This window comes from Rhipicephalus sanguineus, chromosome 7 (assembly GCF_013339695.2).
Source record: "Rhipicephalus sanguineus isolate Rsan-2018 chromosome 7, BIME_Rsan_1.4, whole genome shotgun sequence".
Lineage (NCBI taxonomy): Eukaryota > Metazoa > Arthropoda > Arachnida > Ixodida > Ixodidae > Rhipicephalus > Rhipicephalus sanguineus.
The window spans coordinates 2,686,319-2,713,612 of record NC_051182.1 but is presented as its reverse complement, the minus strand read 5'-3'; the positions used below and the strand labels follow the sequence as shown (position 1 = coordinate 2,713,612).

The following is a 27,294-nucleotide window of genomic DNA, read 5'->3' as shown; positions in this document are numbered from 1 at the left end:
GTTCAGCTCGCGCCCAGAAAGTACAGATTCTGGAAATAATAGAAAAACGGCGATGTTCTAGGAGAGAAGCAATCATCACTGTGAAAGAAAGGGCATTTGGTTATGCAGGAGTTGCTTCTAAACATAATACTGCCTCAGAACAATCCCTCACTTCAATTATTGAAGCAGCTGTGCAGAAAGCAGTAGAGAAGGCTATGGACCAGCTATTGGCGAACCTGGGAGACAGCATTTCACAGGCTATTTCAGAAAAACTGAATACCGCCATGCAAACTGCTGGTCAGTGCTCTGTAACATCTTTGACTACTAAACCTACACAGCGTACCAATGAGGAAAGTAATCAGATACCCAACTCTGAATGTGGTGTCGCGTCAGCGAGCTCATCTTTTACTCCTGTCTCTGAAAACCAGCCAATCAACGATATGGAAATGACAGATGCAGACCATATTGCTAGGGCCCAAAAGAGCAATCTCGTCAGCTAGTGAGGACTCGTCATGTCTGCCTCAGTCGAAATCGAAGAAAAGTCAGCCTAAATCAATTTTGAAAGAAAGTATATTGGAGAAGGCAATTTCTACTGCTGCACTTTCTTCACCATAGGGTCGTTGAAAGTGCTTCAGTGGAACTGCCGCTCCATTTTATCAGCTTCTGTAGACCTATTTTGTCTTGTTAATCAACATAATCCGGATATAATTTTATTATAGGAAGCTTGGTTAACTAATGAGAAAAATTTTCATTTAAAGTCTTACCGGTGTTTTCGATTAGACCGACCTACTAGAGGTGGAGGTCTAATCACATTCATTTCAGGTAAAATACGTCATAAGGCAAAAATTATTTTTCAAATTATGGATCCTGACTGTGAAATGTTAACCGTAGAGATGGTCCTTCCCGGCTGTTTTCTGATATATATTATAAACACTTATTTTCCTTGCGGTGTTCAGAGTACTAGCTATCTTGACAGGGCATTAAATTTTTGTGGGCGTGGTATTTTGATTTCTGGGGACTTTAATTCGCATCATACTTCTTGGGGTTTAAAAACAGATTCCTGCGGTAACCGGCTGTGAAACTGGTCATTAGATAAAACTTTTCTTGCAAAAACTCTGGATCTTGTACATTCGTGAGAGGCCTGAACTGCTCTACAATCGATCTAACATTTACTAGCAATAGTCTCTCAGTAACTTCATGGTCGACTATTGACAGTGCCACTAATAGCGATCATCTACCAGTAATTTATGAAATTTTGTGCCCAGTGACATTCGCTGCTGAACAAACCAATACATTTATAAACTACAGCATATTCAAGAAATGCTTGATATCTGCAATTTCTCCAGTATCCGATGTTTCTGATGAACAAAAATCAAGGATAATTTGTAGTGCTCTGGAAACGTCTAGAAAAAAGTCAGAATTTGTGATTCAATCAAAGAAAAATAATTTGCTCAACCCTTGGTGGAATTCGGATTGTTCACGCGATTTTAAAAGAAGGAAAGCTGCCTGGAAAAGCTTATTACATAACCAATGTCCGAAAAATTGGAGCGACTATAAATTCTACCGAACCATATTCAAACACACAGTATCCAAAGCAAAGGAAGACTACGACACTAAGCATTACGATTTCCTATCCAAAGCCAAAAATAAAAGTGCGCTTTTCAAATTCCTCCGTAGTAGGAAAATTTTCCATCGTCCAAACATAGATTCTTTGGTGCACTATGACGAAGAAATTAAGCAAATGCTAAAAGATATAGCAGTTGGTCTAGAAAGCAGATTTTCGTCTCTACTATCACCATACACTAAAGTTGCAATGCCGAGTTATGACTACTGAACTGGCCACGGTAATGCAAGGATTTCCCAATTCCGCTCCAGGTTGTGATGGAATAACTACAAAAATGTTAAAAATCCTTTTTAGGGAGGCCCCTGATGTTTTACTAACTATAGTTAATCATTCTGTCAAATGCTCATGGATTCCTTCTAATTGTAAAATTGCTAAAATAATTCCAGTTTTTAAAAACAACTCTGCAGGATACACCCTTGACAATATTAGACCAATTGCGCTAACTTCTAATCTGGTTAAATTAATAGAAAGAATTCTTTATGCTCGTCTTATGAAATTGGTCGAGGAGAAAGAGATTCTCAGCCCCTTCCAAATTGGCTTTAGACCTAGATGTTCTATTTGGCATGCACATGTGGATTTGGAGAGCAGAATTAAATTAGCGCGCCGTCACAGACAAATAGCAGCCCTGGTAACATTGGATATCTCAAAAGCTTACGATAGTGTAGAACATAAAATATTATTTGATCAATTAAACTTTAATGATATCCCTAATTATATAGTGAGGTGGTTTAGTGAGTTTTTAACTGGAAGGAAGTTTTATTGTTCACTAAAAGGTCATTCTTCAGGTATACATTGTCAGTCAAGAGGGGTTCCTCAGGGAGCAGTCACCTCGCCTCTTCTCTTTAATGTATTGCTGAGCGATATTCCCAGCCATGATGGTGTATACACATACGTATATGCACACGACATAGCATTTTTTGCGTCCGACTCTGATATGCATTCCCTATATACTCGCTTAAAAACGTATATGTGCGCCATTGAAAATTGGTTAGAGGCTATCCATTTATGTCTCAATGTTTCAAAGAGCTCAGTGATAGTTTTCCCTTTGGATAACCCAGTTAATATAACACTAACAACCTGCAAAACATACCACAAATGGACTCGGTAAAATATCTTGGAATAATTTATGATACTCGTCTCCCCTGGCAAACATATTGAATACATAACAAAGAAAGGAGTACGAGCGCTAGGAGTTTTACGAAGACTGCAACAGTCGATCGGGGATGCGAAGAGACACACTAATTATGATATACAAAATGTATGTACGCCCAGTATTAGAATTCGGATGTGTTTTATATTCGGGTGCACCAGCTTATAAATTGCGTCCACTTGTACTGCTGGAAAGGGAGGCCGTAAGGTTATGCCTCGGACTCCCGAAATTCGTAGCCAATAATGTCCTGTACTTAGAGGCAAGATTGCCCTCTCTTTTGTGCAGATTTAGGATACTAACGGTACAAACTTTTCTGAAGATGTGTGAATATCCTATAAAACTAAAAATTATTTTCAGGTCTCACCCAGAGTTATTTTTTCAATCTTACTGGCCTCGGTTTCATACACCACAGGTGGGTTACGTACAAGCACTTATTGGACCCTTAGATGTTAAACTGAGTGAAGTTCCTTCCATTGACAAGGAAAGGCACAACCTTAAAATCATTTTTGACAATATATATCCAAATCATGCCAAAAATTTGCCTTACCAGATATTAAACGGCCTACTACAAAGGCATTTAGAGGGGATGCATACGACAAATATCATAGCTACAGATGCCTCACAATCCGAAGAAAAATCTGGCATTGGTATTTTCTCTGAGACCTTCAACTGGTCATTTTCATTAAGACTTCCTGATTTCTTATCAGTATTTTCGGCGGAATTTCTAGCGGTAATTGTGGCTTTACGAAAGCTGACCCCATCAACATCAAGAGTTGCAATAATTACAGATTCATTATCTTTGTGTTCAGCACTCGCTGCAAATAGCGAATCTCAATTATCACGTACGTTTCATTTTCTTGTTCCCACCCACGTAACTTTAATTAGATTAATCTGGGTACCGGGACACAAAGGGATAAAAATGAATGAAATGGCGGACTCTCTGGCGAAAGCCGCTCGCAGTGGCACCATTTCTCAATTATTCCCATAACAGCACTCCTAATTCGTGACAGATTTAGAAGGCGTGCCATAATTCAAGACTCCGGCAAAACATTAATCACTCATCTAAACGAATACCGACACCTCTTGTTCCCATGGCCTAGGAATGTCTGCTCAACAAGAAAAGACGAAGTTATTTTTACTAAATTACGATGTCGTGTTCCAAAACTAAACTTTTATATGCATAGATCTGGTCTGGCTCCCTCCCCTCTTTGCTCGTTTTGTAACCAGGACGAAACAGTTGAACATTACTTCTTATCATGTAACCGTTTCAATTAACTAAGGAAAAATATTCTCATAGCAGCGTTTAATCGAATTAGATTGGATTTGATTACTTCTAATATTCTATCCTTGGGAGCCTCCTCATTAGGTCATTGTCACCGGGGTGTCTGTTCCGCTGTACAAAAATTCTTAATTGAATCAGGGCGGTTTTAACTCTGAATTTTAAATTAGCATTATGCATTTTTTCTAACTACTCTATAATTCATTAGTTATAGAAATCATATGTGGCCACTTCTACTTTAAATTAATCGTTTCTTGGCCAATCCCCCAGAGTGGGTGTGAGCCATGCATAAAGGAAATCATCATCATCAGAACGGGAAGACGCATTCTGGACCAGCTCGGGATTCGATATCGCGAGGCGTGGGGACTGAAGGAAGCATTGCTACCAGAAGTCAGGGATGCTATTCTGACAGAAAACATCCCCAGGAACATGCACCCGTGCACGACTGGCAACGCCGAAAACGCAGAGCGGTAGCGATCCTGAAGCAGCACGGAAGACGAGAGGGCGTTCTCTTCGTCGATGCGGCCAGGTATCCACGGCACTCCGGTGACGGCAACGGGGAACAACCACAACCACCGCCGCTCCAACAGAACGTGCGAGACGAACTGGGGGCGCCACCACCATCACCGTTAGTACTGCTACGACAACAACGGCAACAGCGCCAGCGGCAACATTAACGGCAAGGCCAGCCAACAGCGGCGGTACCTGCTTTCTCCATGGCGGTCGTGGATACGAAGGAAAAGGTCCGGGTCACGGCATCTGCGAGGCTGCGGTCGGCCGAAGCTGCGGAAGAGATGGCCATAGCCCTCGCGGTACTCCAGGGAGGTGTGGAAGACACGTTGATTATCAGCGATTCAAAATCAGCGATTCGCAACTACACCAAAGGCTGGGTGTCCGAGGAGGTGGCTCGGATGCTAAACGTCAGGGCTGGGGACTTCAGGTCAGGCACGATTACGGACAAAGCCCTCAAGTGGTTCCCCGCGCACATGGGGGACATTGCAGCTATGTACACCAGCAGCCGTAAAAGCAACAGCAGCAATGCCAACGGCCAAAGACCCACCGGCACCCTGCCCAACCACAATGAGCGCGCCCACCTCGTCGCGAGGCAACTTACCCGCCGCGACGCGGTCACCCAGGGAGCAGGCGCCGCCATTGTATTGAGGGACTCCGGTGGAGAAACGGCGGTGGAGGCCAACGGCTCCGGCGCCGCCGCTATTGACACCACCACCACCTCCGTTGTTGCGGCAACCGAAGTCGTGGCGCAAGGAGCAAGGGACCAGATGTACGCCGACTGCTATGCCGAAGAGTTCCCGGCCACGTACCACGAAGTGCTTGGGCACTATAGGGAAGACCGCAAGATATATCCGGAACCCCACGTGCGTCTGGACAGGTCGCAGGCGGTTCACCTGAGGCGGCTGCAGACGGGTACTTTCACCAACCCCTACCACCTGCACCTCCTGTGGCCCGCGCTGCATCCATCGCCTGGCTGCCCGTGGTGCGAGCACGGACGGGCCGATATGGCCCATGTACTTTGGGAATGCGACAGAGATGAAGATACACTACGAGGAAGGATGAGGACACCTGAAAAAACCCTCTGAAGCGGGGCGCCTTGCTGAGCGATGGCGAACCGCCCTTCTCAGCGAGGCCCCCGAAGACCAGGAGTGGGCCGTCCAGCGGGCCAGGGCCGTCGCCGAGGACCTCGAAAGATGTTCCTCGTATGGTGGATCCCTGGCAGCCTAGCCCCGGGCACAATATCAACCGTTGGGCAAATAAAGTTTATTCAACTCAACTCAACCGGCCGTTTTTGGCGCCGTAGTTGTCCGCCGCCGCCGCCGCCGCCGGTGTCCGTAAATACTATCGCTCGAAATAAGAAAAAAACGAAACAAGAAAAAAATTCCAGGATGGAACGAGGTTCGAACCTGGGCCCTCTGCGTGGGAGCCCAGTATTCAACCTCTGAGCCATGCCGGTGCTTGAAACTGCTTTGCGAAAAGGTCCTATACAGGCTTCATGTCGGGAAGGAACCACATTAGGTCGATTCCACGAAATATCGAAAAACGGTGCATATTTGATGTTTCCGATTTTCCTGATAATTTTGTATGTTGTGCACATATGACTGCACAGCACGAAATCGCAGTTGGTTTTCAAATAAAAATTTTTTTCATCACAGGAAAATTCGACAAGTGTCGCCGGTTGACGACGACCATTTTACGAAGAGTGCGTTTTCGTAAATTCGCAATCATGCTGGCAGCTACTGAAGCTATATATTACAAATATCTTTCTTTTTGGCGGAAGTAGAAGTAAAGAGGAAATAGCTGGTACGATTTCATGGGATTCTGAGCAAATTATGTATTTTTAAAAATTCACGAAAAACGCTGCGTTTTTGAAAATCAGTCATGTTTGGGACGCTATGGCTACTTCTGTGAACATCTCAGCTTGTTGATATTGTAACGTATTGCAAGAGGGGTCACACAAACACTGGTTTTATTATGGGCGAACTTGTGCCAAGAAAAGTAGGTGAAATAAATGAAGGAGTCCGCTAAAGCGTTCCACACAAGTGTCTCTTCCCCGAACACACTTCTTCGTCGCCTCTCAGATCAGCCCACCGTCTCGAGCCCGTGCACGAGGAGCGCCGCGGTGCCACAAGAAGCGCGCGCAGGCGCGAGACATTATAGACGCTTACATAGCGGCTCGCTGATTGAAAGCAGTCTTTGCGGCATTAGTCCCCCTTCGAAATACGCATCGTCCCGATGCGTGATTGAGGGTGGTAACCAAAGGGGGGGGGGTAATTTTTCATTTTCTCTCGTAATAGGGCTTCATGCGGACTACGTGTACGACTTCTGCGTGGTTTTGCCGTCTTGAGCACCCTTGTCCTTCGGGGATTACTTGATAAGTTAAGTCACTTAGTCGACGGAGAACCTTATACGGACCAAAGTAGCGTCGAAGGAGTTTCTCTGACAGCCCGCGGCGTCGTATTGGTGTCCATACCCATACTTGATCGCCTGGCTGGTACTTCACTTCTCTGCGGCGCAGGTTGTAGTAGCTCGCGTCCTTGAATTGTTGTTGGCGTATTCGGTGACGCGCCAACTGGCGCGCTTCTTCAGCTCTTTGTAGGAAGTCGTCAATGTCGGATGGCTCATAATTGTCGTTGTCGACTGGTAGCATGGCGTCGAGTGTTGTAGTGACCGTACGGCCATAGACCAGCTGAAATGGTGTGACGCGGGTGGTCTCCTGTAGGGCCGTATTGTAGGCTAAAGTTGCGTAAGGGAGAATTTCGTCCCACGTCTTATGCTCCATGTCCACGTACATTGACAACATGTCAGCAATGGTGCGGTTTAGACGTTCCGTCAACCCGTTCGTTTGGGGGTGGTATGCAGTGCTTTTTCTATGACTGGTGTTAGTCATCATCATCAAGCTCTGCATCAACTCAGAGGTAAAGGCTGCTCCTCGATCGGTAATGACTACGGTTGGGGCGCCATGTCGGAGAACTATGTTGTGCACGAAGAACTTGGCAACTTCTGCTGCCGTTCCTCTCTCAAGGCAACCAGTTTCAGCATACCGTGTTAAATAGTCGGTCGCGACGACAATCCACCTCTTCCCTGAGGATGTCATTGGAAACGGCCCAAGAAGATCCATTCCAATTTGTCGAAATGGAACCTCAGGTGGGTCTATGGGCTGGAGAAGGCCGGCCGTCTTCAGAGGTGGTGTTTTGCGCCTTTGACATTCGCGACATGTCTTTACATAATGCTGCACCGATGCTAACAGCTTGGGCCAGTAATATTTCAGGCGAATTCTGGCGAATGTCCGGCTGACGCCCAAGTGGCCCGACGACGGTTCATCATGGCAAGCTTCTAATATTTCATGCCTCATGGCTAACGGCACAACGAGTAAGAACTTTTCCCGGTTGTGTCCGAAGTTCCTCTTGTAGAGTACATTATCACGGAGACAGAATGAGGATAATGTCCTCTTAAATACACTTGGAACTTGGGAGTCATGCCCTTCGAGGTACTTTATCAATGGGAGCAGTTCTGTGTCAGCTCGTTGATGCTCGGCGACGTCCGAAGCTTCCGCCACACAATGGAATGGGAAGTCGTCCTCTTCTGAAGGAGTAGAGTCCAGTGGCGAGCGTGACAAGCAATCAGCATCGTTATGCTTCCTTCCAGACCTGTCATCATCATAAGAGACGCATGGAGGGAATGCGTTCTTTAGCACTCAAGATATGAATTATACTCAACTGAAATAGATGAAAGAAAAGGAGGCTACAAATGAAAGTGCCTACTGTGGACTGAGGGATGTCTAACACTGGCGTGAAGTCGCAAACCACGCAAATGCATTTAATTGGAACAATCTTTTTTTCTTTACAAAACAGTTCCCACTTTCCGACAATAGATCATTACTGTTGTTTAGCGAAGCTCAGAGAAGAAAAAAGACGTGTTACAGTATTTTCTTGTTACTAGAGATGTCCTTCACGCAGTAGCCACCACGCTCTGGAAACACAATGTTTGACATTTTCTTCTTTGGTCCTAATAAAAATGATGCAACATGTTTTTTCATAATATCATTCTGCAGTCATTTGAGAACATTTTGGGGGACTTTGAACAATATTGAGATTGGGTTTTTTTATTATAGATTTTTTAATCGAGGAGCACTTTTCTCTTTTTGGTGTTTCGAGCATGAAAATTTACTACTTTGAAAATTATTAGAGAAATACAAATGCAGAGGTTGATTATTCACATCGAGGCCTATTCATGCTGCAAATATGAACAAGCTAAGGTGTTCACAGAAGTAGCCATAGCGTCCCAAATTTGACTGATTTTCAAAAACGCAGCGTTTTTCGTGAATTTTTAAAAATACATAATTTACTCAGAATTCCATGAAATCATAAGAGCTATTTCCTCTTTACTTCTGCTTCCGCCAAAAAGAAAGATATTTGTAATACATAGCTTCAGTAGCTGCCAGCATGATCGCGAATTTACGAAAACGCACTCTTCGTAAACTGGTCGTCGTCAACCGGCGGCACTTGTCGAATTTTCCTGTTATGAAAAAAATTTTTATTTGAAAACGAACTGCGATTTCGTGCTGTGCAGTCATATGTGCACAACATACAAAATTATCAGGAAAATCGGAAACATCAAGTATACACACTTTTTTGATCTTTCGTGGAATCGACCACTAGCATATGTAATATAGCGTGGTAGAAGAGTAAAATAAGCACCGAGCGTCGCACAACGCGAATTCTGTAACCAGGCGTCACACAATGCGAATTGCGCAACGAGTAGGTTGTTGAATGCTTCCGACCCATTACAAAGGACTCTGCCATAATTCTTCATCGTCATCAGGCACAGCATCAACAAAGTGCGCATAATGCTTTACATGCGTATTGCAGGTACCAACGCTCTCCGTAGAATGACGAAAAATGGCACAGTGCCTGCTGTTCTGCTTCTCAAAATTTACAATGATTTATAGCGTAGTGGGTTCCTCGCAAGTGCACTTGTATTGGTTGCCAAGGAAGCCCATAAGCGCATGATCCACTTACTCGGGGTCTCCAGCATTAAAAAGTCTACTTTTTAATGATGCCGCATACCGCACAAGACTGCCGCTCTGCGCTGTGACGTTATGTGTGTGCGTGTGTGTTCCCCTCTCTTTCTCTCTTTCTTTACTCTTCTTTCGATCTCCCCCATCCCTTCCCCCTGTGCAGGGTAGCATACCGGTTATGCCAAACTGGTTAACATCCCTGTCTTTCCGCTCTCCCGTTTTCTTCTTCTCTACTCGGGGTCTCAGTAAAGTTCTTCGCCCCCCCCCCCCGTCTCTCTCCCACGTCAACGTATGTTATACAGCATGACGGGAGAGGGAAATAGCGACCGGGCGTCACCCAATGCAAATTACATAAGTGGTGGGCCGTTTAAAGATTCCAACCCATTACAAAGGGCTGAGCCTTAATTCTTCATCGTCATCAGTCGTCGCGTCAACAAAGTGCACATAATGCCTTACGGAGGTGTAGCTGGGGCCTCGCTTCTCCGCAGAATGACGAATAATGGCTTAGTAGGTGCTTCCCAACTTCACAAAAATTGTGATTTATGGCGTAGTGGGTACCTTTCTAGTGTACTTGTATTGTACCCCCAAGAGAGCTTAACGGGCTCTAGAAACGCCGCTCTTCCAGCTTTCGCTGTGACTGTGCTGCGGTTTCAGCGCAGGCGTGGCGTTTTTTATTTGTTGTTTTAATGGTAGTCATTGCTATGTCACTGTGCACCGCTTACAGTAGGAGAATAGCACTGCACAAATAAAAACGCAAACTTTCAACTTGATTTATTGGGTGGCCAAAAGGTGCCTGTTTCCTCGGCATGAGTGACTTCCGTGGCTGTGCGGTTATCTTCACAGCGAAGCCATGGCGGGTATAGCTCCACCCCGCAATGGCTCAGTCTCCGTGGGCAAAAAAAGAAATATGGTTGATAGCTGCGTGATAGGAATCGGTAAAACACGAAAGTTAAACGTGTCCACGCAGCAGTTCAATCTATTTTTGTACAATGACACACGAGAGCTTGCAAAATGTCTACTGATGTTTGGCAGCTATAGCACCGCTTGATGTGGATGCACCCATGTTGACGCCTGGTGGCATATCTCCAGTCCGACGACTAACGTCAATGGACATTATTAAACATTTGTGGTAGTTGCAGTATTTAACATACGCCTGCGCAAAGCATATGGTGAACTTCAACATGCACATAATAAACATTAACTCGACATGCACTCTTTCAAAGCTGTGTCATTTGAGGATACGAACGGCAAGGTGTGTGCTCCCTAGTACTCGGTGCCAGTGCACTCGAAGCTGTTGGCGGTGGAGAAACGCCGTTAGTCCACTTGGAAACGGTTCTACGCTGGCGAGGAGGCGTCACAACCTGACGCGAAAGGCGCATCGCATACCTGCGTTGTCACTGAGCCGAATCACCGTGGACGTCGCATTTCACCGACCATAGAGTTTTCTAATATCCCAGCGAAAACCTCCGCCGCGCAGAGACTACCGAAACGCTCGCAGTCGGTGCTCATTAGTGTCATGGTGCCTTGCTCGTGCCCTTCGAGATTGGCTCCGGCAACGCGCCGTGGCTAGTGTTGCTCAGGCCGTTGCATTCGCACGGGGAGAAGGTAATCTGGTAATAGAAAGCGCGAAAAAACTAGAAACAAACAGGAAGAAGATAAATCAGAGAAAATGCTGTGACAGCCAGAAGAGCGTCGATTATTGGACGCTGAACTTCTTTCCTGCGCTTAGGCTGTGGTCGCCATCCCGCGGAATGTTAAAGATTTAACAGAGAGATTACACCACTGCCGGGCTAGAAACCCGACGAGCCACGCGACGCACGCGACCCCCCACTAGTCTGGCCGCGATTTCTCACAGGGCGAGTGGGGAACGCGGTGTGACAGCCAGGCGAGCATGGCAGCGCTATTTTTAGATGCGAAGTATTTCTTGCTCGGGGGTATGTAACGCGTAGTGGTCATCCGCACGCAGCGTGGTAGTCCGCACTCACACTACGCATGCGCGACTGTCCTCCTTCCCTCTCTCCAACACCTGCGAGTTACTCTCTCCAGTTCTCTACCAGCACCTGCTTGCGCTTCTACTGAGTTCTCGCTTCTGCTATCACGGCGCATACGCTACTCTCCTCCTCTAGTCTCCTCTCCTTCAAATGGCAGAGCGCTGCGCACGTTCAGTCCAGCGCTTGCCTCGGTTGGCTCCTCTGAAATGCGGCCTCGACATGCCGAAATTCTCTCCTGCGCAGCGCCACAATGAGGGCCAGCGCATGCGCGTCCCCTCCCCCTCTTTCTCCTCTCCTACGCTGCCTCTATCTCGCGCGCCTGTCGACGTTCCCCGCACGCCCTGTGAGAATAGATCTCTACCGGTCTACGTCACTCACGCCCCGTGACGTCAGGGCACGTGACCTTTCGGCGCATGTGCAACGGCGGTGGTTGGCAAACACTCCCGCTGCCGGATCAGCGTGGTACAGTCGCACGGTGTTTGGCGCGCGTTTTTTTTTTCTTTTGAACCTTTTCCTTCATATTTCGGTTTCAAGATTATTTGTGGTATGTGTCAAAGAACATATAAATGTGTCGTGGACTGCGTGACGAAAAATTTGCCACGCTGCTGCCTGTTTAACTTGGAGAAGTGAACCCACGTGGTGGTCTGTGCGAGGACCAGCGGCATCGTCTGCGAAAATGTGTCGCGTTTACTGTGGCGTGTAGTGTGCGTTGAAAGGCAGCGACAATACCGGTTCACCTTTGCGGACGTTGAAACTGACAATATTGTGTGTGCTGTGTGAATAACGATGCATCTTGTTTGCGAAAACATCGGCGCGCGTTGTGTCTAACAGGGCCATTTGCAGTGACCGGTTGTCGACGGAACATCAGGACTGGACATTTTATTTGACGCGATGATCTGCGAGTGCGTACATCTCAGTGTTTGTGCTGCGTGCACAAAAAAAAATAAATAAACGTGCATGATGTCCGGGCTGAAAGGTGAGACTATACGCATGAGCTACCAGCGTGTTTTAGCATCGCTGAACATGCATGTACGGTTTACCACGGCGAATACCTTGAACCATACGCGTATCGCCTTTTATTGGAGATGTACGTCTTAATGGAAGCAGTGGAGATTCTTGTTTGTCATATTCTAGTTAGCTTATCATTACGGCTCCATATTTATGAAGTGACATTCTGAGTTTGTGTACCAAGTCTAAAGGAGAAGAATAAGTTGTAAACACGTTGTAGGCTCAGCTACAGCGAAGTAACCGCGCAAGAGATTATTTATAATTAAATTATTGTGTTTAACATCTCAAAACTGCTCAGTGGATTATGAGGAACGCCGTAGTGGAAAACTTCGCTGTAATTTTCACGGGGATTTGCTAACCTCAACCGAACGCACACCAATGAGTGTTTTCTTCATTTTTTTTTTCATTCATCTCCTATCAGAATCTTGCGCTGTGAGTGAGAAGCTAATCCGTGACCTCGCGCACGGTAGCTGCCAATGGTGTACATCGTTTAAAACTGCCGTGCAGATTTCGCGACCGAAATTGAGTACGTTCACATCCATTCCATGCTAATAATTCTCCAAACACCAGTCTTAGTGAAAATGTACAACGTTCGCTTTCGAAGAGCATAAGATTATTTATGGCTGTCATCCACGACGAGCAAATCATATGTTGACCTAGCGGAATCATTATAGGCAGTGACTATTCCTTTTACAGCTGTGAGTTCAGAAAATAGCAATTTGCAAAAACATCTCTCGAAGTAACGCAGACACACGCAGTGCTGCTATGCAGGGAACCCGTCGGCAGAACTTTCTTGCCAACTAGCGCTTGCTCCGAAGGCGGGACTTGGGGGCGGGACACTGCCAGTGACGTCACACTGTTTGCAAACAGGGAGAGGTCTATTGCAGTGTGTTTGGAACTTGAAGGTCTGCGTTATCCGGCAAAAATGCGTACTTTGACTAGCCGGCTTGGTAGCCCGCGGTCGCGCGCGCCCATCTTTCGAGGGATCAGCTATTAGCTCATACATTTGTACGTATTGTTCACATCGCAAAGCTTTCGTAGAAGTCATAGACAGCACGAAGGCAGTTTAGCTTGCTGCAACAGCCACGTTTCCTTACGCCAGCGTTTTGTTGGAGGAAGTATCAACAACATACAAGGAACTGTGATTCTTCTGAAGCCATTAGATAAGAGACCTCGGGATATATGAGTGTTAAAATGCGGACTCTGAAAAGCAACTCGTGCATGTGTGACATTTCCTTTTCCTCCCTTCCTTGTGTGCATATCTTTTACGACATCGTCTAATAAACCGTCGTTAGTTTGCGCTTGTCCTGTTCCCTTCGGCTTCTTCTTGCGTCATTTCTGTGTGCATCTTAGTAGAGCGCTGCAAATTCAGCGATGCACAACCTAGGAGCCCCTACCCTTGCTATTCTAGTACTTAATGAGCCCTGGCGAATCTAATTATCCGTGGCAACGTGCTCAATTGTTTATGGGATCTTCTCTCAACCCGAAGATTTTAGATCCGCCTGTACTAAACACTACGGCGTACATTGATCCAAGAAAACCGTGTACCTCGACTCACCTGCCATTATTTACTACTTGTATGACTTATGTATTCATGGCGCTTAGTTTAGGCACCTTATAGAGCTATACTAAGTCTCCAAACTTGCTATTCATCTTTTTTTGTTATCATGCAGTATTCACTGACTTGCCATGATACTCCTTGGTCATACGTGACCTTGTGTGAGAGAGAGAGAGAGACATAGTAAATCTTAATGGTATTTCCGGAGATGCCAGCCTTGATTATCGCCTGGCTTGCTACTCGAGGTGCCGGGTATGACTGTGTGATATGCTCGTACAATGAGTCACATAACACACAAAAAATAATACGTACAGTCACAAAACTGCCGATGAATACATCCCATCGTCACATTCTTTCTTTTAATTTCCATGCTCTTACATCACACAGAATCACAGACAGTATCAGAATGACATAATATGATGCACGACACTTTTGAAGATGGCAATGTTAATGATCAGCAGTGCTAGAGGCAGTCCATTCAGTCTGGTGCGCAGGATGTAAAAATTGAGTTAGGCACTCTAGCGACTTAGCAGCACTTGTGAACTTCAACTGATGGTCAGTGCGTGACGAGGTATGCGTAACGGACGAAGCACAAGTTTTTCCTTAAATATGTAGTTAGTGGAATAATGTTATCAAAGAGATATGGAAGACCACACTTGCGTCGCAAAGCAAGCCCACATAAACCGAAGGTTGATTTCATGGCTGAGACGCTGGACTTGCGGTAATGATAGAAGAGAATGTAAATGCTTACACGGTTCTCAACAGAATCGAACATGTTCGTCACGGAGAGAGAGAGAGAGAGAAAGCTCTTTATTGAAGAACAGAGAACTCTGCCGGCGCATGAAGGCGTCTACGTGCTACTCTGTATAGGGAAGATGATTGAGGACTGAAAGGCCCTAAGAGGAAGGAGGGCAGCAAGGGAGAAAGAAAAAAGAAAATATATGATCGTGTTATGTGCAAATGATAACGTAATGGTTGTGATATAAGCCACTGCACAGCTTCAGCCGGCCATGGATCCCACATGGAACGTGCATATTCGAGTCCATATCATGCTAGTCCTTTGTATGCGGTGATTTGATAGTATTTTTAATCTGTGATACGAATGATGAATGACAGCCTCCTTGCCTTGTTCGCTCGAACGAATCTGACAGATCGAAGTGTTGAAACTGCTTCAAACCTATGCGTGTTACCCTGAATCTCTACAACAGCACGGCCATAGCGCTACGGGTTTCAGGCTTCCTGGAAAGATGGTAAAATTCAGGGAGCCATTGAAAACCTGCGGCGTGGCCAATGCTAAATTTAGCTCATTTTTCTGTTCTTCAGTTGGCTGGTCACGTTCTCAACCAACTCAGGATAACGGGAGTAACCAGGAGAACAATAAATCCCTTAGAAGCCATGGCAGCGTGTGCAGATGACGGGCAGCCTGCGAGTTGTGATATGGCATCCAAAACTCTGGTCAGCGCTGTCTTGGCCGTCTTCAACGGCAGCGGGCAGGACGAGTTCAATGCTTGCTCGAAGCAGGCAATCTCTATGTTGCGTAGGCTGAAAAAAAAAAAGAAATAGTTGGCTCCGAATTCCTCTAAGGACAACTGTTCCAATTTGCGAAGCATTTGACGTAAGAAGGAAAAGGCATAGCAGCACATACATGTGCTATTTTATTACGCTATTGTAACGGTGGATACGAACAATAGTGGACAGTAGCCAAAGCCAACAGTCAGGCAACACCTAAAATTTTAATTGTTCTGGGTTAACGGGCCAAAACACTATATGATTCAGAGACGCCGCAGTGAGAGCTCTGTATATTTTTAATAAAGTGACTTAATAAAGTGGCCTGACTGGGCTAGTTGGATGTGCATACTTAAGGTTAACAGCGCGCCTGGGATTTGGCCGACTGGGATTCTTCAAAAGTCAGTTAACATTAGACACTTCTGATAGCTTGGGAAATAAGTACGCTAACATTAACGCAAACTATGTACATTTCAAGAATTATATATTGTTAAGATGTGTCTCGCCTTCACTCTTTTAAGATAGCCCAGTGTAGTGCGGCAGTCTAGCTGACTGTAGTATGGCGGCTTGTAGTGGGGAAATGTAGTATTGAAGTCTAGCCCAGTACAGTTTGTGAAGTATGGCAGCACAGCCTAGTATAGTATGGTGGTAGCTGGTGCCAACGTTTAGACCTGCGGTCTTGTCTTCTTCAAGGCTTGAAGCCTTCAAGAACACAATAACACTGATCTAAACGTTGGCTACAGCGACACCCCGTGTTCAAGAATATTCAGCAGTTCAAGCCTCCATTTTCATCTGAACTTCTGCTTGGAGGCATAGCCCAGTGTAGTATGGCAGCCTAGTTCAGTTTAGCATGGCAGTACACCACTTCTTTGTCATTGTACTTGTTGCTGCTTCAACAAATGGCTCATCACCACGTTGCTATGAGCCAACTTCTCAACCTATTTTCACTTATTTTGTCGCTCTGTCCGAACACCGTAACTACTTCATGGTCTGGCCGGATGGCGTACTGAAATGATCAGCAATTTCGGAGCCGTTAGAAAATGCGTGCGCTAAGGCGAAGCTCACCGGCAGTAGTCTTCATTGTCAACTATCACGCGAGGATTCCGTGGATCCGCTGCCGGCGACATCGCTTTGCGCATTCGTCCATCTTCTTCTGATCCAGCCAATGGTATCCGACGTGAAAGTCTGCGAGTGGTTTGTATTGCGAGGAGAGAAAGCACAAAGTTGGAGCATGGTATAGCGATATGATTACTGCATGTTATAAGAACGACAGCAATAACGACGTCGATTAGAACGACGGGAACAACGGCTACAGCGCCGAGGCTCGAAATTCAAGGTCTTACGCTCTTAAAAAGGTGGCTTGTTGTTGCAACTGAACCAAATTTGGAACTGCAGTTCTTGTCGAGCGCATTTGGACGACCGCTCACGAACTGTGATCTCGGTAGCCAGATTATGGGGCGGAGTGGTCCACGATGACATTGGTGTAATCTGATAGCGTATTTATATTCGCACCACACATTAAAAAACGTTTTTTGGCAGTGGGATACAGCCTCTCAGCGTGCCTCGAACTTCCGCATCGTTCTACGACTTCGTCACAAACCATTGTGCAACCACAGCTTCAGAAAAGTGCGTGCCCCAGCGACGGTGCACAGCCATGAGAAACACATACATGTTCAGAATGCTCTTATGACTGTGCTTGAATTCCGGGCCTGTCGTGCTCATGTCCGATATCGTAGCCACTACACCATAGGCTTACGCCTCACCAGGAGGTATGAAACACGTTTTAAAAATGACCTGCGTGCAAGAAAGTGCGTTTTTCGAAAATCTTGATGGCTTTGCCAAGATTTTCTTTCGAACAAGACAGATCATTTAAATGCGACACACTTCGATTCGCGGTGCTTCCTGGAAAGGTTTGCTTTGCAAGCGTCACTTTTTGCATTCTACATTGTGCGGACGTTAAACTTGAAGAGTACATCTGTTGTTGAAAATTTGAATTTTCATGTAAATTTCGGGTACATCGGTATTCATCGTCAGGCCTAAGCAAATTGTGGCCGGGTGGCATTCACCTGAGGTGTTCTGACGACAGAGTGTCGCGTGACCAGTTTTTAATCAGTTTGTTATATTACTCAAATTTCATTTAAAATAATATTAACCCTACTGAAAGGTTCAGTATGCAATTCAATGTAAAGTTTTCCATATGATGCCAGCTTGGAGTGATGGAAATTCAATTAAGGGCGTGACCAACGGCAAAGTACCAGAGCGTCCTCGGCTGAGGACGTCGCCTACCTAGGGACGATCACCTAATCTCATCGTGAAATGAGGGTGTAGTGCTCCTACTCTTTCGTGCGATTCTCATGGAAGTATATGAATCTATATATGGAGTTTTCTCTATGATCATACGGAAACATAGGCAAATATTGCAAGGTCCTATGGAGCAGTGCTGGGCAGTATCGAAGATACATGTATCTTAGATACTAATCTTAGATATTAATTCTTTGTGTATCTTGTATCTGTATCGCGATACGTCTCGCAAAACGGTGTCTCAGTATTTGTATTTCCGATACATTGAAGAATGTATCGTGTATCTTAAGATACAAGATACTGCGATCGTAACCCTACCGTGCAAAACAATAAACGCTGACTGACCTCCGCTTCTCAATATGATACTGTTGCCACTAAGCCACCAGAATTAAAACTAAGGGGAGCGATAGTGTTTTATCTTTCCGCCAGAGTTTTCGAGCGAGGTCAGGCGATGAGCTCTGAGCGTCCCCATTGATGGAGCAGAGTCACGTGGCAGCGCTCGCGTCTCGACAGACAAGCGCGCAAACGTCTGCGGCCCAGCCAACCTTTCGTTTTCCTCGTTTTTTTTTTTTTTTAGTGGCGTCATAGCCATGACACTTGGCTCTTAGTGACTAGTGTGCCTCGATGGGTGCAACAAAAACGCGCAACAAAACGCGCATCAAGGCACCCTATTAGTCACTGTCCTGTGCGACGCACTCCAATGCGTGCGGTTTCTTTCGCACAAATTATGATGCCTCTGTGTCACTATCGAAGTTTCTATTGCGTTGTGCTTCGTTACGAAGTCTGAAGAATGCAAGAATGGGGTCGGTTTGCGTCTCGCGGATTTTCACAGATCGGCGACTTGAAGAACCTCGTGGATGTAAGTTTGACTTATATGTACTCAGATTGACTTATATGCAAATAAGATTCTAACATCTATAGAACCATCGGTACCGATGCTGTATCTAACAGAGCAAACATTCAGTTACAGAGGCTATCTTGGCGTACCTCTCTTCTCTTCTAATCAATGAGTTATTAAAATCATAATTTGATTGTTAGCACAAGCTCTTTCTAAGCTGTCCTTTTCCATCCCATACATTAACTATGTGTCTGTGTTGTTTTTTCCGGTCTGCTTACTGCAATATGCCTTTAATGTGCTGGACAAGATAAGCTCTCTGCTTTGTTCTTACGCTTAACTGTTTGCGTCATTTTGCTACTGTTTGCATACATATATTCCACATGAGTTTACTGTTGTCCAGGCGATGTTGAGGACAAATATATAGTAATCTGCGTGGGTCTGGAGTATGCAGTAATAAAAATTCTGCTTACTATATAGTGAAACAGCGAAATTGAGTCGGCATTATATTAACGTAAATTATTAGGAGCCATCTCACAGATATTGGCAAATGGAGTGCAGAAACATTGTTCTACCAAATGCTCCGTTCTCCTTCTTAGCGTCCCAACGAGTGGTTTTGTGCTATTTTCCATAGGTACTGAATTTTCTGCGGTCTTATCTTAAATGCTTAATTGCCACAGCTATTAGGGGCTACCCGCCGCGGTGGTCTAGTGGTTATGGTGCTTAACTGCTGATCCGAAGGTGGCGGCGGCCGTATTTCTATGGGGTAAAATGCCAGAAGCCCGTGCGCTTATATTATGTTTTAAAATCCCAGGTTCTCGAAATTTTCGGAGCCCTCCGCTACGACATCTCTCATAATCATATATCGTGGTTTTGGGGACGTAAAACGCAACAATTATTATTAGCTCTTGGGGGTGCCTCCTGTATCGGTTTCTATACTTATTCACTGTGTTTATACGGAACCGCTTATCTATTTTACTTCGATATATTTGTTTTCCTTTTTTAGGCGTCCTAAATGCTTTTTACAGCTACTAATCACCAGGTAATTGGAGATATAAAAGTGGCAATATAGTGGCAATATCGGAGGTGTCCTGCGGCGCTTTGTGCAACTATACAATACGTCTGAGACGTTTCTGGGCTGCATCTGTTCTCTCGTAGAAGAAAAATTGTTAAAGAAATCGCGCATTACTGAGTACGTCGTAACTAACGCTTTACGCCAGGAGATAAGACGAATGGCAAAGCGATTGCAGTTTTAGGTCATCTTCGTAAACACGATGCGTAGCAAAGAATGTCGCTGCCAGCGTTCTTGCTGCTATACACCTGCCTCGTGATCCAGTATTGCGAAAAGCATGATACGTTGATAGGCAAGGTAGAACTCCCCAGTGCTATTTGCACCATCTTGCGGAGCCTTCTTATTGAAGTTCTTGTGATTAGATGGTAACCCGCAAGCTCATCGGCAAGCAGAGCAGCGAGCGCCACCAATTACAAAAGCGACAAGCGAAAACCGCAATCAGTGAAGCGTATAAATAGCTGTCGTGCTAAGCAGCTATAAAGCAACGCCAATAAGTTGTTTCGGAATGAAACTAATATACCTTGAGCAAGAAAGACAAAGTTTTTGAGATACCATAACAGGCATTTCACTCAAACGAAACAAAATTCGTCGCAGTTAAGCTTTGAAGAGAAAATTTTGGTGCATAGGCGTTTAGTGCGACATTATAGAGATATATAATAACAAATTTGCGAATGTATCGAAGTATCTTAAGATACAATTGGAATGTATCGTATCGGATACAGTCAGTGTTGTGGTATCTTGTATCGTATCGCGATACAATTTCAAAGTATCTTTGCCCAGCCCTGCTATGGAGCCATTCAGTATGGTCACCTGAATTTAAAAGAAACTTAAAAGAAATAAAAATTGAATAAAATTTCAGAAGGAAGTCTATAATTTAACTTTCAATTAACTCAGTGCCTGCTTAGTGTAACAAATGCTTCGAATAAATGGTAGTACACTCAAAGAAAAAAAAGAGCCCTTTTACTCTTTTTTTGTTTGTGAGTCATGACTTGCCACGTGTATGACTATCTTTAAAGAGACGCAAGTACTCTCTCTGGGGATCATTACTCTCTTCTGAGAGTCACGGGACCCAAAGGGAGTTCACATGTCTCTTGAAAAGGAGTCATATATATGGCAAGTCAGAGTAATACATGCTCTTTTTTTTCTTTCAGTGTACGCGACCCTTTCACCTAAGTGGAGATGGTCACAAAATTTTGATGCATATATTTTTTTTCGTGGCAAGCTCACATGTACCCACCTTTGAGAATCTTACTATCGCAAACAATGTTGCTCATTGCCTCGTAACCTCTCTCCTGGATTCGGTAGTCGCCGTTCACCACTTCAGGGCAATCGGCCAGATATTCATGGCACGGGATCTTTGCTTTGAAGCGGCTGCAACGTGAAAATTGCAAAATGACATACAGCCTTCCTGCAGGGTTTCCACAGCGCAACCTGTTTAGTAGGGCTGACTTTTGGCCTTGTTGGTACGACATATCTGAAGTGTTTGGCGCAGAATTATGAAGACGGGACAAGAAGGGAGAACACGTACACAAGCGCCTGTGTACCTGTTTAGTAGTGTGACGTTAAATCATTCCCGTATCATTCTTATTAAATCTTTTAAATCATTCATTGCAAAAAAATGAAATCAGAGATTGGTTTATGACGAGTGTACCAAACACGTCATATTACAGCTCGCTGAAATTGAAATTAAAATGTATTATCTCCAGACAGTGAGATGGCGCATATACTAAAGGCATTAGCCCTGACAAAGGTGTCTGTCTCCTAATTTGCGGCAACTATTCTGGGCACGCATGTCCAGAAGAGGCAACTTGCTACATTTAGGTGGTCGAAAATTATGATCTATCTATCTGTCTGTCTGTCTGTCTGTCTGTCTGTCTGTCTGTCTGTCTGTCTGTCTGTCTGTCTGTCTGTCTGTCTGTCCTGTCTGTCTGTCCTGTCTGTCCTGTCTGTCTGTCGGTCTGTCTGGTCTGTCTGTCTGTCTGTCTATCTATCTATCTATCTATCTGTTGTGGTCCTTCAGTTATGAATATTATGATATGCGTTTTATTGTGATGCCTATGTGAACTTTTCATTACCTTGGCTTTACCAGCATGCGGTTTGCGGGGCGTGTGTATATTGCATCTATAACGACAGGTCATACACGAACACGAATGTCATGGCATCTATGTCATCTTATATAATGACATCAGTGGCCTAAACGCCATGCTGTATTCTCAACATAAAGAAGTTGAATAGCCAAGGTACAGTACATATATACCTAGACTTATCCACAACAATCAAGTTGTAAGAGAACAGAACACGGATGACAAGTCATGAGTCATGACATAAATAGTAGGAGGTAGTAGATGACATGTACAGCGTGAAATATCCAATATGCTGTTGTGATGCGAAGGCGGCCGTCATGCAATGTAGGTTGCATGACACGCGTGTATTACATATAACAACGTCATAACCTGAATGTCACGTTATGCATATCATCTATATAAATGAGATGAACGGCGTAGACTACATGATGTATACTTAATATGACATGTACAAAAACGTGAGTGCACGACAAACATGAAAACAGCCATACACTACCTGCAACCTCTCTTCAACTCCTCTTCATCATAGACACCGTCCCGGATTGGCCTAAAATGTTCCCACGATAGTGCCTCTTGATACTCCAAGTAGCACTTCTTCACTGAGCTCGGATGGCATCTATCGATAGCTGAAGAAAAAAAAAATGTCGTGAGTTATAGTGCCTCGAGGCAAAACACTTAGTACAGACAGAAACAAAATAAAAGAGACCCTGACGGCACATTTATTATATTTTTTTTTTTTGGAAGCTGGAGGTGCAGCCATCGTGGTGGGACATCTTCGCCTCTCCAGTCAACTCGCCTGCAGCGGCTGGACGCGAGTTTTAAACGTTCACTGTGACAATTAGCTCTGCTCACAGTGAGTACTCCTGATGCGCATCAGAACGAGACTTATATTATGTACTTTAACTTTTTTTACAGAAGAAGACGAGCCGCTGCGTCTCTCCGTCGCTCGCTGACGTTCACACTCGCAGCACAAAAACACAATTATCAAGCTCGCATGCCACGCTCCAAACACAGCTTGTTTCCCGAACAAAAACGTGATGCTAGAAGATCCCGAGACAGTAACCCATTTTCTCACTTTACGGAAACCCCGATCTGTCCCGCCACGGTGGTCTAGTGGTTATGGCGCTCGGCTGCTGACCCGAAGGTCGCGGGATCAAATCCCAGCCGCGGCGGCTGCATTTTCGATGGGGGCGAAAATGTTTGAGGCCCGTGTGCTTAGATTTAGGTGCACGTTAAAGGGCCCCTCACCAGGTTTGACAATTTTGAGCTGACGAGCGCAATCCATGCACTAGGCGTTCACCATTACGTCTGCCAAAATTTGCAACGCTCCGCGCCGCGTAAATGGGTCAAATTTCAAGCTGAATGCTGCTTGCCCTTCTTCTCGCGTCAACGCGCCCAGAGAATGAGGGGATGACGTGCATGAGAGAATGGCCCTACGTAGATAGTAGTGCCGTGACGTCGCTCCTCTACGTAGACGAGTGTGCTCTGACGTCGCCAACAGTAGCACGTGACACTGCGATAATTATTTGACACGACGCGTAGTTTTTGCAATTTGTTGCTTGAGTGGATGAATAAAACTTGAGAGCAATAATAAAACACACAAACGGAATGTGTGCGTTTTCTTTTTTTAATTTTTACTGCGAATCGCAGCGAGATTCGAGACTAATCTACCTCCGTTTCGCACGCGTTCGTGTTCTCGCGCTTTGCGCATCGTGCAGACGCCACCCTTTACAACGAAACTAATTTTCTACTGCGTTCCAGCGCTCATTAGGCTCATTGATCCTCCCGCGTCTAACTAGATGTTCATGCGGCACACCGCTAGTCTCGCGTCCGTACAAATGTTGCAGCTTTCGTGCTCATAGGTTGAAAGCCAAGTGATCGGCGAGGGCGCATTCGGCATAACTTGCAGAGATGAAGCGCAAAGAACGCCGCCACAACACCGCTCGCGTCTCGGGGGCTCGGGCTGGTTCGGGCGCGTCATGCGCTCGTGACATTTTGTGCGCATGACGTGTTCATGCGTATGCGTTTATGTGATCTTCCGCTCGCGTGGCGAAGAGGGCAGGGAAGGGATTTGGCTTGCGAAGGCTACGCGGGGCGAGCGGCGAGGGTTTGCAGCTCGCCTCCTCGCATCATGGTTTCGCGCCGCTACAAATTATTGTTTTTCTCAGCTTCTAACCGACCGATTAGAAAAATTCTTGTGGCATAATGCTCTTTATTGGGCTCGCAACAACTTGCAATGTGTAACTAAAATTCGTTAGGTCACCTGGTGAGGGGCCCTTTAAAGAACCCCAGGTGGTCGAAATTTCCGGAGCCCTCCACTACGGCGTCCCTCTAATCATATTGCCGCGCCCGCTCTAATGCAGACAACGAAGAAGATGATGTGGGCTCGGACAGTCTCGCGGAACGGGACTCGGACCGAAGAAGAAGACGTGTTTTGTGTCTATGGTCTTGTCTATGCTGCTGCATAAAACGGGCTGCTTGCTCTTCTACAAAACGTCTTGGTTGTCCGTTTACGGTGCACCGCGACACTGGTGGAGGTGCTGGACCGCAACTCTGCCTGATGCTCCACCCTCAATCTGGGAGCCGTTCATCGAGTCCTGACGCGCCGTCACCTGTTACAACTCCCGTCCACCGCTTCAGTCGGCGGTTGCTAGGCCTCTCTCCTGAGCTGACCGCCTTCGAGGAATTGACTACCAGGCCTTTCGTACATCTGCCAATGGCCAACACCAGCCCGCCACAGGTTGCACATGGCACCTCTTCTCCCAATCCGCCACAGGTAACTCTTCTTCAGCTACTTGTACCTGATCGCTTCAGTGGTGCCCCACATGAAGATGTTGAAGATTGGCTTGACCACTATGAACGCGTTGCCGACATCAATCAGTGGAATGCTCAACAAAAGCTTGCCCGCGCATATTTCACTCTCGATGACAGCGCTCACACGTGGCTTGAGAATCGAGAAGGCCGTATCTTGACATGGAATGATTTTCGACAGCAGCTCATTGACACCTTTGCTAGCGTCGATCGTCGAGAGCGTGCTCAACAGTTACTAGATTTAAGAATTCAGAAACCTAACGAAACTGTGGCAATGTTTGCCGAGGACATGACACGCCTGTGTCGTAGGGCTGATCCCAACATGTCCGAGGATAAGAAGTTACGCTACCTTATGCGCGGCGTGAAAGAACAACTGTTCGCCGGACTTGTGCGCAATGCCCTAAGTACTGTGGCTGATTTTATAAGGGAAGCAACTGCCATTGAGCGAACTCTGCACCAAAGATCCAGGCAGTACGATCGCCTGTGCACTAGCACCCCAATCAACGCCGCCTCCATGACTCTAGACAATCAGAGCTCCCTGCGTGACCTGATCAGGGAGATTGTTCGAGAAGAACTTCAGAAGCTTTGGACTCCCACAACGGATACACCCGTGGCGGCCGTTGCCGAAGTCGTTCGTGACGAACTTAGGCATGCTTTCTCCGCTGCTGATCCTGGTTACGACCAGTGTCAGATGACTTATGCCGATGCCGTCCGACGTCCACCACCCGTCACAGCTATCGCGTCGTACTACCAGCCGCCTACAGCAGCACCTTCGTCACACCCTCAGCAAGAGGCCTTGAGACGTCTGCCCATGACTCCGATGCCATCATGCCGCCAGCCATCATTTGTCGCGCCTCGATCACCATCACAAGAGGACACCATGGGACGCCCGCAATTTCGGAAAACGGACGCTTGGCGCACTGTCGATCGCCGGCCCCTCTGCTTCAACTGCGGTGGTGCAGGCCATATAGCTCGCTATTGCTGGCACCGTGACACAGCGTTTCGCCCTCCTCGGCCGTGGTATGACGGTCGCCGCGCCAACGCCGACTACATGGCTCGCCGCGACGACGCTAATTTACAAGGCCCTCCAATGACGCGGTCTTCCTATAACGAGTCGCTGCCCCATCACCAGCCCGACTTCGGCCACCGGTCACGCTCTCCATCCCCTGCACAGTCGGCATCACCGAATCGGCGTACCTTTGCTGACCTTCGTGGGAGGAGGTCGCCCAGCCCACGCCGGGGAAACTAGAGGCGGCGACCTCACGGGGTAAGGTCGCAGGCCGACAACACGAGGATAAAAAGCCCCCAGTACTGCCGCTACAGCACGACGTGACGCCGACGAACTTTAACAGCGACGAAATTGTGAGCGCCGACCTTGATGTGTTTGTTGATGGACAGCAAATGACGGCCTTAGTTGATACAGGTGCGACTTTTCCATAATAAGTCAAGACCTCGCCGCTCGTCTCAGGAAAGTGAAAACGCCGTGGACGGGACAGCATATAAGAACTGCGGGCGGTCAATTACTGCAGCCTACTGGACGATGCACAGCAAGAATCGGCATAGGAGGTACTTCTTTCGTCGCGACTTTCATCGTTCTCCCAGCGTGCTGCAAAGATTTAATTATAGGAATGGACTTTCTCAGGGAGCACGGCGCTGTAATCAACTTTCCCGGACCGCCTGGTTTCGTTCTGCAAGAGTCCTGGTCTGACTGATTCTTTATTGCCGCAACACATCTCCTTTCGCCTCAATGACGACGACATAGCTGTCCCGCCTCGATCGTGTGTCCTTGTTTCAGTGGTTTGTGACGTACCGTTTGACGGTGAAGGAGTGGCAGACCGAATAACCTCGCTGCTTTTCACTCACGGCATTTCAGTCGCACGAGGAATAGTCCATGTCAACGAAGGGCGCACGGACTTGCTGTTGACCAATTTCAGCACAGAGCGCCGGCACCTTCCAAAGGGCACAGCTTTGGCCTATTTCGATGAGGTAGTAGATGTCCGCGACTGTTTTTCAGCACTCGAAGCAACGACTGCACCAAAATCTCCAAGACCTAGCACCCATCCTTGACCGTCAGTCCTATTTTACCTCAGCATGGAGCGAGAACGCCTTCTAGCGCTGCTAGCCGAGTTTCACGACTGCTTTGCGTCGACCTCAAAAGTCGGCCGGACACCCTGACCAAGCATCGAATCATCACAGAGGACACAGCGAGACCAATCCATCAAAATCCGTATCGTGTGGCTTCAAAGAACGAGAAGCGATAGAACAACAGGTAGCCAAAATGCTTGAAGACGATGTGATTCAAACCGTCAAAGAGTCCCTGGGCGTCACCTGTTGTTCTAGTCAAGAAGAAGGACGGGCAGCCTGCGTTTCTGTGTGGACTATCGAAAGCTAAATCAGTGACAAAGAAAGACGTATATCCGCTTCCCCATATAGATGATTCGCTCGACAGGCTTCGAAACGCACGTTACTTCTCTTCGATGGACTTAAAAAGTGGATATTGGCAAATTGAAGTAGACCCCAGAGATCGCGAAAAAACAGCGTTTGTGACGCCAGACGGGCTGTA

At 46.3% G+C, this 27,294-nt stretch overlaps 1 long non-coding RNA gene across 1 annotated transcript; it reads right to left on the bottom strand.

The window, feature by feature from the left end:
• Window positions 1–14,886: 14,886 nt before the first annotated feature.
• LOC119399272 (uncharacterized) lies at window positions 14,887–21,210 on the bottom strand. Its single transcript, XR_007416759.1, has 3 exons — window positions 21,074–21,210; window positions 16,694–16,813; window positions 14,887–15,664 (listed from the first exon to the last, which is right to left on the bottom strand). It is a non-coding gene; the product is annotated as an uncharacterized LOC119399272 (long non-coding RNA).
• Between the last annotated feature and the right edge of the window lie 6,084 nt (window positions 21,211–27,294).